General features: G+C 38.7%; 1 protein-coding gene across 21 annotated transcripts in view; it reads left to right on the top strand.

The window, feature by feature from the left end:
• CADPS2 (calcium dependent secretion activator 2) overlaps positions 1 to 13,533 on the top strand; it is a 508,494-nt gene that overhangs the window by 126,077 nt on the left and 368,884 nt on the right. The window lies entirely within an intron of this gene.

The raw sequence follows: 13,533 nt of genomic DNA, 5'->3' as shown, positions 1-13,533 counted from the left end.
CTAACCTAGCTGAACATTAAACCCTCAGGAATTTTTAAAGTGAATAGCTTTCCAGATCACTCTATTCATTATTCTGAAATAATAGGTGGAGAATAGGTTTTCAGTATCTGCATTTTTAAAACTTTCAAAGAGTGTGATTAGCCAGGTTTGGGAGACTCAGTGTTTTTCCATCCTTTAAAAAGGATCACACTTGCCTCTTAGTGTATCTCACCCATTCATCTGGTTTTAGTTTTGCACAGGGTTAGTCAGATTGTGGAAATTTCCTTTGAGCTGCTGTGCAGACAGCACTGAAAAGATAAAGGAGTTGGAGTTGACTGGAACCATGACACATCGCCCAGTCCTAAGAGGCAAAGATAACTAGGCAGAGAGACACAAGACAATCACAGAACGAAAGGAAGATGTTATCAAAGACTTAGAGTGAGTCAGAAGGTCTAATACAAACACAGGACGCCTAGTTACATTTCATTTTTAGGTAAACAAGGAAAATTTATAGTATAACTATGTCCCACATATTTCATGGAACATACTTACACTAAAGATTTGAGGTAGTTTTTTGTAAAACTATTTTATCAGTATCTTACTTATCTGAAATTCAAATGTAATAAGACAACATATATTTAATTTGGTAGGCCTAGCTGCAAACCCACTGGAAGCCCTGGCTTGGAAGGGGAGGACATGGCATATTGCTTAGACTCAGCATTGGTCCATAAAGTAGCCATTCAACTAAACTAGCTCTAAAAATGGGCTTTATTTAAAATATCTATTTTTGTTATGGTTTCCCTGTTAATTACTTAAAAGCTAGCTTCGGCACTGTTAGGCTCTTCCTTTTCGCTCTTAGTGGGAAAATCATTATATATTCTTTTTTTACTTCACTTGGTGAACAAATGTGCTAAACATTTGCCTTTACTTATCAGCAGTATTCTGTACATGAATTTAGAGTTGCTTTTAGAATCCAAAAACCTAAAGCAAATATTTGTCATCCGAGTCTGTTTTGTCCTTAAATTTAAAGTTAATCTTGAAGAGGGTTTTTATCTGTTTACTCTTCACAAATCCTTGGGTTTGCTAATATAAATGTTTGCCATGATGTTTGGGAGGTAGCATTACATTTTTGCTGGCCAAACTTTTGTGAAGTTAAAGAATGAAATAACTTTTATTGTTAAAGGAGTCAGGTGATCCTTTCATCTTGTCCCTAAGTATACAGATATAAGCGCAATAATCAATTATTTAATTCATTCGAAATAAATTATTTTTAAAGTTGCAACCAACTTTTCTGTTTTAGGTCCAGGCTAGAGTTTTATTATTTGTTAGGGAAATAGTATTAGGATTAGACGACATTAGTCTCTATCTTTTCTGTGCAGTTTCCAGTTCAGGCTGCCTCACTGGAAAGGTCAGGACAGAACAGCAGCTCTAGTTGTCTACACGGTAGCCATCCTCGAGCTACTCCTCTTCCTTAACATGCACTTGGTTTTATTTAGATTTCAGGCCTCTTTCATTATGCAGGAGCAGCCAGATGCCCTGAGTCTGCTGGGTGATTCGACTGGTCAGTCGTGATGGTCCGTTTTCCTTACTTCAGCGACTGCTTGAGGAATGGACGCATGAATCCTTTCTGGCCAGTACCAAATGGGGTGAAATTGGAGGGTGTGCTGGCTCTGGGAGTGTTTTCTCCTCACCTTAACCCTGTTTCAGAGAGGAAAATCTTCTTCAGTCTTTCACTGTTGTTGCACAAGGATGCTTTGCCTAAAGTTGATACGGATTTCTCTGGAGTCAGTAAACCTGAGGACAAACCACGTGGAGGATATAGACGGATGGAAAAGGCCTGGGTTCTTGACGACTTCATTAAGCAACTGAATTAAGTGACTCTGGAACCCTCTTACCTTTGGACTTCTTTGGGATGTGTGATAATAAACCCCTTTATTGTTTAACAGTCTGTTTTGAGTTAAAGCTTCTGTAACTATCAAATGCACCCTAGCTAAATTACAGTGGTAAAATAGACTTTAATGCTTATCTTATTAGATCCTTCCACTGTGTGTAGGAGGGTCAATAAAGATGGTGAGCTGAAATTCCCTACCTTCCTCTTCTCTTCCTTACAGATAGCCATTTCTCATTCATGTCATTATCTACTTTAGAGAGAAAGCAAAAACTTAAGTCATTTCTGGGGAAAGAGAATTTATATCATTTTCTTCTTTCAAAAGCAACTATCCCAAACCACTTATTATCTACTATAAAAGGCTATTGTGTGGCTTGGAGCGGTCAGCATGTTTAAGCTTTTAGACCAGCATGCAGTTTGCTGCTGAGTCCAGATTCTTTGTGATGAACATAAAGTCACTTTCTTGCAAATGTGGCTTCAGCATACGGAACTTTGTCATGAAATACCAGATGGTACCGAGGCACGAAGTTCTTTCTGCCTGAGAACAATATCATCTGCAAACAGAACTACTCATACAGCAGCTCAGCTAAGAAACCCTTTGCAGTTTCTTCAGGCCTCGCTGAGTCTGGCCATGAACTTACTATTTGGACAGTGCACAAGCTGTCTTGGAACTCTTGTCTAAGACTGAGTCTGCTCCCTGCTCCACAGTTATATCACTGCTAGCATCTTTCGTCATTGGTAATGACAGGATACGTGACCGGAAAAGCAATAGTGGGTAATGATGTGCTCTTTCATTCTGGATTCTCTTCCATTGTTGATGAATTCAAACCCACAGACATTGTACTTTGTGGGAAAGGAAGATATAGAGATGACTGGTATCCCTATTTAAGGAATCTGTACCCCAGGAGGGAGAAAGCTACATAAAGCAAATGATGGGTGTATGTGTGAGGTACAGACGTGGAACAGAGAGGATGGGATGACCTCACTTGAGGGGGTAGGAGGAAGGGGAGTTATTGGAAGTTTTACCTGAGTTATGTTCTAAAGGATGAAAGAATGTTCCAGGTGGAGGGAACTAACCATGTGTGAAAAGGCACAATGATATAAACGAGCTTGGTGGGAGAAGGGAAAGAAGGGAGTTTCACTTTGATCAGTCTAAAGAGGCTGATCGAATCATGTGATTGGCTTTGCTAGGCTCTGGTGGTCCTGTGTCTTGACCTGGGTATGGAGAATGTTGTTTGAGGAGTTGTAGAAGAAACCGCAAGTGTAGCCAGTGGCTGAGAGCATGCTAGCCAGATGTTCCTGGCTCTGGCCTCAAACTGTGTGAACGGGACCACTTTCTTAACTTCACTGTATCTTAGCTTCCTCATATTTAAAACAAGGACCCCCACCTCATAAGGGAGCTTAAAATCATCTTTGTAAAGAGGTTAGAAATATGCTTACTATGCAGTAAGTTGTCCATTAGTATTAGCTATTTTTACTAGGTATTACACATTTTATTAAGGCTGGTCAAGAGGAAATCATATTTTTTCAAAAGGGCCATCCCCTCATGGTCTACTTCGATGATTTAGTCCACTAGAATTATTTGTAGGAAAGCACTGCCTGGAAGCTTTGGCTCATGACAAACTGTGCTTCTGAGTTAGCATGTTATGAGGCGGCAGAGTGTGTGCTGGCCTCCTTCCTGTTTCCTGCCTTGTTTTCATAGTTAAACCTCCGAGACTACTTGTTTGAGGAGTTGTGCTGATTTTGTCAGACCTTACTGGGGGAGGGAATAACTTGATGGCAGTGAAAACTTCTCAGAATGACTCCTTTTTCTGGTTCCCTTTGAACCCTGTAACCCCGTAGTCATTTCTGACTGACTTGATTACAACAGATATTGCTAAGGCTGTTATTTTTGATAATTGGTGTATTAGGCAAGGTTTATAGAGAAAGAACCAATGAAGTGTGTGTATATATATATGAGATGATTTATTATAGAAATTGGCTCACACAATATTGGAGGCCAAAAAGCCCTGCCATCTGCCCTCTGCAAGCTGAGAACCAGGAAAGCTGTTGATATAATTCTGTCTGAGTCCTGAGGTCTGAAAGCAGAAAAAGATGGATGTCACAGCTCATGAGGAGATAATTCACCCTTTCTTAGCCTCCTTTTGTTCTCTTCCAGCCTTCAATGAATTAGATGATGCCCACCCACATTGGTGAGGGAGAATCTTCTTAGTCTGCTGAATGAACTGCTAATCTTTTCCAGAAGTGCCTTCACAGACACACTCAGAAATAATATTTTGCCGGCTATCTGGGATCCCTTCGTCCAGTCAAGTTGACCATCGCAGTTGTTTGGCATTTGTTCTTGATGAGTCTATGTTATTAGTGGGGCCCAGTAAATGTTATCTTAGGTCTGTCCCAGTTGGTATGGTGGGTCTGATGCCTTCACCACTGTCTGTTTCCTTATCTATAACATGGGATAATAACACCAACTTTCTGACAATGAAGAATACTAGGCAAGTACTTAGGTACGGTATTAGGGTCTTGTTCAGTTTCTCTTCTGTCACACCAGAGACTTTGCCCCATCTCTATATAGTGGGGCCTGCTGCTATGAGTGAGGTGACACTTGTTTTTCAGGCTGGAGGATGGCCCTGTGCACCTACATCTCTAAGGAACACTTAACCCTCACACACATGCCCTATACCAGTGCTGTCCAGCTGAAATATGCGAGCCATATACATACATTAAAATAATAACTAGCAGTTATAAAGCATTTAATATGTGGTAAGCACTTTTTCCCTAGTATTTATTACAGCCCTACTAAATGTATGTTATTACTGTCCTCATTGTTTTTTTATTAACTTATGTTTTAAACAAGTTTATTAGCTCCTAGCTTTGGAGTCCAAGTCCCAGATCAAAGTTGGGCAGGGTCTGTTCTTAGTGAGGCCCGTTTCTGTCTTGGAGATGACCACCTTCACTCTTTTCCCACATGGAGGGGAGAGAAAGAGCAAGCTCTCTGTCTCTTCTCCTAAGGGCAGGGGTCCTACCCTCGTGACCTTCCAAAGGTCTCATCTCCAGATACCATCTCTTTGGGAGTTAGGGTGTCAACTTGTGAACTTGGAGGTCATGAAAAAATTGAGTTGGTAACAATTGCTTAAACAGTAAAGTACTCCAAACTAGTGAGTAAAAGTGGGAGTGTTTCTGTCTCTTGAGGGCACATGTGATTAGGTTGATGCACCTGAATATCTGGGAGCTAGCAGGACAGTGACTTATCTCATTATTATATTTATTACTGAACATACTGGAGCTAAACTGAAGTCTGGTAACTGGAGAAAATTTTAATTTCTGTAACATTCTGCTGGTGATACATCTATTGGTATAAAACTCCTCCCAGAATTTTCATTCTCTAAAATCCTGAGAATAGTGGTTTGCATTTCTGTAGTGTTTTATGGTTTATAGACCTACATACGTCATCCACAGTAAGCCATGAGGTTGGTAATACCTGCTTTCTATCTCCCGAAAATGCTCATTTAATATAATACCCTCATTCGCTGAAGAGCTTGAAGTCAAAAAAGCTGAGCTCCTTGTCCAAAGTCACACAGTGACTAGAAAGTTTTCAGATCCCTCTACATAGTGTCCTGTCACCACACCTAGTGCCTCCTGAAAGGAGTATTTCCGATAACCCTGATTTTACTTCTCATGGTATTTGGTCAAAGGGCCATGGTTCAGAGTGGATGAGAATGGTTTCAGCGGAGCTCTTTCATCCAAGAAAGGTGAGAAGGATCTGCTGAGCTGAGGCTCACCAAAACCAAAGCAGCTACAGTAAGGGGAGCGGAGCTTAGTCATTGGATTCTGACATCAGAAGTTCACTTTCCAGCTGTGTTGCTCTCTCAGCCTGTTTCTTCATCAGTGAAAATGAGGATATTAACCTAATGTCACCCCCACAGAGTTATTAAAAAGACTAATATACCGGAGAATGTGAAGAGCCCACGGTAGAGGCTCAGTAAATGTCAATTTCAATTCCCTTCCTCTTGATGTCTGGACAGTAGTTATTCTGGTAGGAGGAATTAGTTGTACCAAAACTATATTCTCTAGGGAAAATTTTGAATTCATGTTTGGATTTCTTAAAAATATTTAAGATCTGCCAGAACACTGTAGGTAGAACACACTCTCCAGAGGATGGTGAAAGCCTCTTCCCTGAACAGTGAAACCATGGGACATCTGAAGATGCTGATGTCAAGGGCTCCCAGCAGACAGCCCACCTAGACCACCCGACACTGGGGCTCAAACTTAAAATTCCTTCAGAATTCCTTGACAGCTTTATTGAGACAATTAACAAAGCATTCAATTTACTCATTCAAAGCCCATAATATAATAGCCTTTAGTATGTTCAGATTTGTTACGATCACTATCACAGAAGTTTTTTATAAATTTCCATCACCCAGAAAGAAACTCCACACTCATCAGCAGTCACTCCCCAGTCTCTGCTCTCTTCCCTCCAAACCCTACCTCTAGGGAATTATTGGGTTATCTGGCAATGCTATTTAATATTCTGAGTAGCTTGCAAACTGCTTTCCAAAGCAACTGTACCATTTTACATTCCCACCGACCATGTATGAGGGTTCTAGTCTCTCCATATCCTTGCCAATACTTGTTACTGTTTGTCTCATTTGATTATAGCTATTATTGTGTGAAGTGGTATCTCTTTGTAGCTTTAAAAAAAAATTTAATTGGAGTTTAGTTGACATATATTAGTCTCAGGTGTACAACAGTGATTGGACATTTATCCATTAAAAAATGCTCACCATGATAACTGTAGTTACCATCTGTCACCATACAAAGTTATTACAACATTATTGACTATATTCCTTATTTTGTGCTTTATGTCCATATGACTTATTTATAACTGGAAGTTTGTACCTCCTTACCGCCTTCACTTACTTTGCCCACCCCCATGCTCTCTCCTCTTGGAACCCCCAGTTCTCTGTATTTGGGTCTGTTTTGTACTGTTCATTTGTTTTGTAGATTCCACATGGGTGAAATCATGGTATTTATCTTGTACTTCATTTAGCTTAATACCCTCCAGGTCCTTCCATGTTATGAATAGTGAGATTTTCTTCTTTTTTTTGGTTGGTCATTTTCTGTTAAGTATTTATGCCACATGTTCTTTATCCATTCATCTATTAATGGACCTTAGGTTGCTTCCATATCTTGGCTAATGTAAATAATGCTTCAGTGAACATAGGGGTGTGCATATTTTTTCAAATTCATGTCTTTGGGTAAATACCCCAAAGTGGAATTGCTGTAGTTTTTTAGGGAAGTTCTATTCCTTTTTTCATAGTGGCTGTGACAGTTTACATTCCCTTCAGCAGTGCCCAACTGTACTTTTCTCCACATCCTCACCAATACTTGTTATTTCTTGTCTTTTTAATACTAACCATTCTGACTGGTGTGAGGTGGTATCTCATTGTGGTTTTGATTTGCATGTCACTGATTAGTTAAGCATCTTTTCATGTTCCTGTTAGCCATCTGTATGTTGTCTTTGGAAAAATATTGATGTCCTCTGCTTATTTTTTAATTGAATTTTTTTTTTTTTGGCCTTGAGTTATATTTTACAAACTTTAGATATTAACCCTTTATTGACTATCCTCATTGTTTGAATGAAGAATTTGGGGCACTTGAGGTTAAGTGACCTTCTGAAGACCCTACAAATTTTGGGGGGTCTAGGATATAAACAAAAGAAGTCTGATACCAGAGCCTGTGCCCTACTTACATTACTGCCCCATTAGTCATTTAGCCTTACTAATTAATTAAATAGGTGAAGGTATCAATGATGGGCTGTTTTCTCAAACATTTTGGTAGTTTGTGGTTATCTTGAATATTTATAATTTCATAACAAACCAACTTTTTTGTGGGGGAAGATGAGCATAAGAGTAGATGTGGCCTTCCTAGTAATGAATAGTTTCATAGCAACCACTGACATTTGTTTATTCTTTTTGTTCACTCATTCATTCTTTAAAAAAAAATTGAGCTGATTCTGTGAGGTGAAATAAAGTATTCTAGATTTTATTCTAGTGGGGAGACTTAAATAATCAAAAACATACAGGACACCTATGACACATCAAACAGGAAGAAGCACCTCTTATTGGAAAAGAAGTGTGGTTGTGAGGGTAACAGAATAATATGGTGACTGGGAAGAGTATATGATTTTAAATCAGGATACTGGTTCCGATTCTGCCTCTGCCTCTTACTAGATGTGAAGTTAGGCAGGATGCTTAATTTCTTCATTTGTAAAATGAGGAAAAACACTTTATAGGAGATTTAAGAAGACTTAATGAGACGTTTTTGGAATATGCACAGTACAGTGAAGCAAGGAAATTACTGAAATTCATGGATTTAACATTTCTAGTTTCAATATTCAGCACCCTCCACCATCCCATAATGGCATGTAATTTTGCGGAGGCTTTAATTCAACTAAGAGGTCAGATTGTGGTTAGAAGTAATTCACTTAGTGGCTGAATAAAGCTAGCCTGAGGCCCATTTGTCCACAGTGCAATGGGAGTTTCCTGTTGTGCACTTACCACTTAATCATCTATGATAAAATATGTTAAAGCAGTGTTTGCAAATTGGGGGCTTTTCATCCCCCTTTCAATTGTGTGAGACAATGGATTTCATTCTGTCAAAAGTTATTTTTAGTCAATTCGGGTACCTGAACTCTGGTGCTCGTAGTTTACTGGGGCAAATTCACTGAGGAATTTTCCGTATAACATGGAAAGTACATTTTATTTTAGAATAAATTAAACCTTAACAGCAAGGGATGATAGGACTGTAGCATTTTCTCTCTGGTTGGTATCTTGTTGGGATTTATCAGTGAGGATTTGATTTGGTAATTTATTACTAATAAACCCAAAGAAGAGTGATGTGTACATATAGAGGTTTGTCTCCTAGCTTGGGAGGTAGGCAGCCCAGGTTTGTGATGGCTGCTCCGCACTGAAAGGGTCAGCGTCTGCATGAGCCAAGCTGACAGGTCCAGTTAGCACAAGTTCCAGCCAGTATGAAAGGAGGGAGGAGAGAAAGCTGAGGGAAGGACTTGCTTCAGCTCCCTCTTAGTGTTTTCTGGAAGTCACACACACTTTTGCCTCTATCGCATTGGCCTTCAGTCATTGACTGTGGCTAGTTTTGTATCCTTAGATTGGCATATTCACTGTCTCAGATACCTGTGCTTATTATAGAAGAGTGAAAACTCCATAGGATTTTTAATGTATGAGAAGTGCCCAGAGGCCCTTTGTTAGTCTATTCTGATGTTCAGTTTGGAGAGGTTGGCTGTTTTGGAAACATGGAAGTCCTTGGTTATTTTGCCCTAGTGGTTTGATGTAGCTCTTTTTGACAGTGTTGATAGGCAGGAATAAAAAGAACACCTATTCTTCAGTCTTTTTCTGTTTAATATTTTTTACTATATCTCATTGACAGGCATTAAAGCCATGCCGTTGTGCATTTCAGAGACCATCTATGCCTGGAGTTATGTCCTTTTACCTCCTTGAAAAATGTTTTTCATTTTACCACTCTTTGAGGTATATGCAAATACCACACCCTTGAAACCTGGGGGTTCAGTACCTGCTAGTCACCTGACACTTTGCCGTGGAGCCTGTGATCACTTTTACTCACCAGTATGTCACACAGCCTCCACCATGAGTGTCAAGGCTCACCGATGGGGGGACCACAGGGCACGGGAGACTTGGGGACCACAGGCCAGGGCAGGCTTTTCACACCAGTGGTCGCTGAGTTTCTGAGAAGCATAAATGGTTGGTCTCCAGTTGTGGTCAAGATGCTAGCATTAGTCTTCATTCATTTGATCATGACTTAGAAAAGGCTTGAATCTAATTTGAACATGGGAAAAACAAACACTGAAGAGCTATAAACCATTTCTGAACTCTGGAAATTAAGTGTTTTTCCTATGGCAATTATTATAGATAAATTATGACTGCCAGCCAGGATTTATGAAACTTAGCTTTTACTGTCAGTATATGAAGTGTTGTGTTTATAAGGCTAATTTCTTTGTTATATTTAGATATTTGCAAGGATATTTGTGTTCTAGTTGAATTTCTGCAATTTAGTTTCGTATAAAGAGCTTTAAAAATTCCTGTTAGATAATTTCTACTGATTAAATTTCTCTTTACATTTGAAAAATATGTTATTCATTCATTGGTAAATACACTAATGTGAAGACTGTGTGGGCAAAACTAAAATACAGGATGAATAATAATAAAAATCAGCTGTCACAAACGATATTAATTGTGTCAAACTGGATGAATACATTTAATGACAAGTTTCCAGACTCCATAATCCTGAACTAAAGGTTTTTTTTTTTTTTTGTAATGACCTGGATAAAGACTATAGCTATCACCTTATTATGTTAATAAATATAGAGCTGGAAGAGTTCTGTGGTCACTTGATAAATTAGAGGTCCAACAAAATCTTAATCAACTGCAACAATGGACCAAATAAATTTAGCAAGATAAACATGGCTTAATGAAGCAAATGTAAGAAGGTTTTAGAAAAGTTTTGTTGATAATCATGTGAGTCAGTTGATATGACTGCCAAGAAGAGTTAATTTGTTTTTAGTTTGAGTTAATAGAGTGCTTAAAATGTGGGAGGTGGCGCTCCCACTTGTCTCCATGTTGGCCGCATTTTCCTAGAATCACAATCAGTCTTTTCTGTACATCTTAGGAGGGTCGTTGCTATTGTAATGAGTTTCGCTTGCATAACATTATAGCTTTCTAAGTGCTTTTTTATACTTAGTTTTACAGAATTGAGTTTTATTTAACTATTGATGCTTAATTTATGGACAAACTGGAGTGTACCCTTAGGAATTTGGGGGAACTGGCAAAGTTACCCTAGAAGTGAGAAGATGCTCAAATAATCCAGTACTTGTCTTCAAGCTGTTGAACTGCTATACTGAAGAAGGAAAATAACATTTAGTCCATTTTGTCTTAGAAACTGTAGAACTAGGATTGTGTGGATGTCATATAGGGAAGCAGGTTTTAGTTCTTCATAGGTGTCCAAAATGAGAATAAGCTTCATTGTGAGGTAATAAAGGTAGGGGTGAAGGTGTGTTTTAATTTTAGTAGGCTCAAAGGGAGGCAGAGAGATGACTTGGTGTGGATATCGTAAAGATAAATGCATCGATTAGAATGTTACAGATATTTTCATCAGATAACTTCTTTTTTATAGAACTCACTAGTATTACTGCTCTGTGGATGTAGCATTATTAGCCTTCTGTTTACGAAAATTTAGGTGGTTGCTATTTTTTGTCTGCCATAAGTCTTGGAGATGGGAGGTGAGTAACTGCCCTTGTGCTAAGAGCTGAAATTGACCAAAAAGTAACTGCAATTTACATTCAAACCTTCCGCTGTAAGTTTCAAGCCTTTAGTAGACTCCAGAGTTCCAAACATTTACATCAAACATATCGGGCCAGTGCACTTGCCCTCTAGGTGGGAGACAGATTTCTGGTGCTTCCTACTCCATCTACCTAGAATCCTTGCTCTATCTTGTAGATTTAATTTGCATTTCCCTTACAGGTGAAGTTATGCATGCTTTAATAGCTTAAGAGTCTTTTTTCTGAATATGTCCATTTTGTCCATTTTTATGTTGGCTTATTGATCACATTCTTATGGATTTTTAGGATCTGTGTTTGGAAATCAGCTCTTTAGGGTATGAGGTGCAAGGTTTTTTTGTTAGTCTTTTTCTCATGATTTTTCTTATGGTACTTGTCATGCAAAATTTATTTTTTATGTTTATGCAACTTATGACTTGTGGATTTTGATTTACAGTTAGAAAGGTCTTTCTCATACCTTGTTTAAAGGAATTCTCCCTTTTTTCTTCTAGTACCTTTATGGTTTCATCTTTTTACATTAAACGTTGTAATGTATTTGGACTGTAACAATGTGCATTATGGTCCAATTTAACTTTTCTGCAGGGCTCCCCAGTTATTCTGACACCATTAATTGAATAGACCATTTCTTATGACTGATTTGCTGTAAAGGCATTTCAAAGTACTTTTCTGATTGTATTTAAATCTACTTCTTGGGTCTGTTCCATTGGTCTCTCTGTTGATACATGATATAATTTATTTTGATAATGCAAATAGATTTTAGGAAACTGTTCTTTCTAAACAGCTATCCTGAATGCTAGATTTTAAATTTGATATCCTTTTTTTTCTCCCCTTTACCTGGAAATGTAGACCTCTTTACTAATAAAGTATCCACCTTTTAACTTTTTGTATACACAAAATCACTATAATCCTGGCTATATCATTTTATGTGTTAAATGCAACTGCAGTGATTTTTATTCATTAAAAAAAAGTTGAAGCATAATTTTTAGCCAGGTGCCTCTGGCATCTTTGGTGAACTATACCAACATTGTTGTAGTTTTCAAGGAGAGGGTTTGCTCAAATCTCCTTTCTTTGATTCATACTCATGCATTTTCTGTGCCATAATCATCAAACAGTAACTCACTGATACGATGGCCAAGCCATAACTAGAAATTGGGAGGATTTAGAGGAAAATTTTGAAAGAACAAAAATGCATCTGATAAAAGAAAATTGGAGAAAATCATAGGTTCTGTTTTTTGAATAATACTCAATTCTTTTAATCAAGTGAAGGAGACAGGACAAAGGCTCATTAAGGTTCCCTCCACTTCATTGTCATTCCCACACACAGTTCCATTATTTTACCTGGACACCTGGTTTGCAAGTTGAAGGCCTTCTTGGCACTTCCCAGGCCTTGGCAACTGAAGTGCTCTCAGCTCTCTCGCTCTCAGCAGTTGCTATCCTGTTTCCATCTGGTTCCTTTTGTGAACCGTGCTTAGAGAGCTAAAGTCATGGACTCCGTTTGTTTTGCTAGGACAGGGTCCCTGCTTCCACACTCCTCATATTTTAGCAACAGAGACTGTAATGTAATGGTTGTTTTCTGCCTTTGAGTTTGGTTAATTTTTCTCTGAAATGAAGATGACCTTAGTAGAGAAATGAAATGGCCTTCTCTCTTCACTGCTCAGGGCAGGAGGTTTTTTACACTGGAGTACAGTGAGGCACCATATCAGCCGGTTACTCCCAGCAACAGTTTCTTTATGAACTCTCTTGTGAGATTCCTAAATAAAATCCATTTTTTGAAAGAGTTTGTCTCTTATATTTGAATGGCATTTTAATAAGCCTTTTGAACAGATTTAAACTCATTTCATCCTTCTTTCCAATGCCAAGTCATACCAGTTTGTTTAGTCTTTCTAATCCTTTAATCATTTTATCCTCAGCCTCTTTCCAAATGCTTCACATCTCTCTGTAGAATCCAGAACCGGATGGAGTTCTTTAATAGTCTGACGAGGATTACTGTTCCTTATGTATTTTGGGATTTGTTGTTTCATTTGCAAAACTAGGTTGTTCTCTCTCTCTAAACACTAAATAGAAAAAGCTGCTGCGTGGCCTTCTAGGCACTCCAGCTGGGGAAGTTGATGCCCCTGCAGTCAGGGCTGGCTGATTCATGCAGCTGCTCAGGGCTCCGTGCTAGGAGGGACCCATGCTCTGGTCTCTTAAAATTCTTAATTTAACAAGTGCCTTCTCATTCTCATTTTGCACTGAGCCCTACAAATTGGGTAGCTGCCTCTGTCTGCAGTGGATGACTAGAGGACATGGTTGAGTC

This window comes from Manis pentadactyla, chromosome 7 (assembly GCF_030020395.1).
Source record: "Manis pentadactyla isolate mManPen7 chromosome 7, mManPen7.hap1, whole genome shotgun sequence".
NCBI lineage: Eukaryota > Metazoa > Chordata > Mammalia > Pholidota > Manidae > Manis > Manis pentadactyla.
The sequence above is the reverse complement of the archived record's forward strand: the minus strand, read 5'-3'. Positions and strand labels throughout refer to the sequence as shown.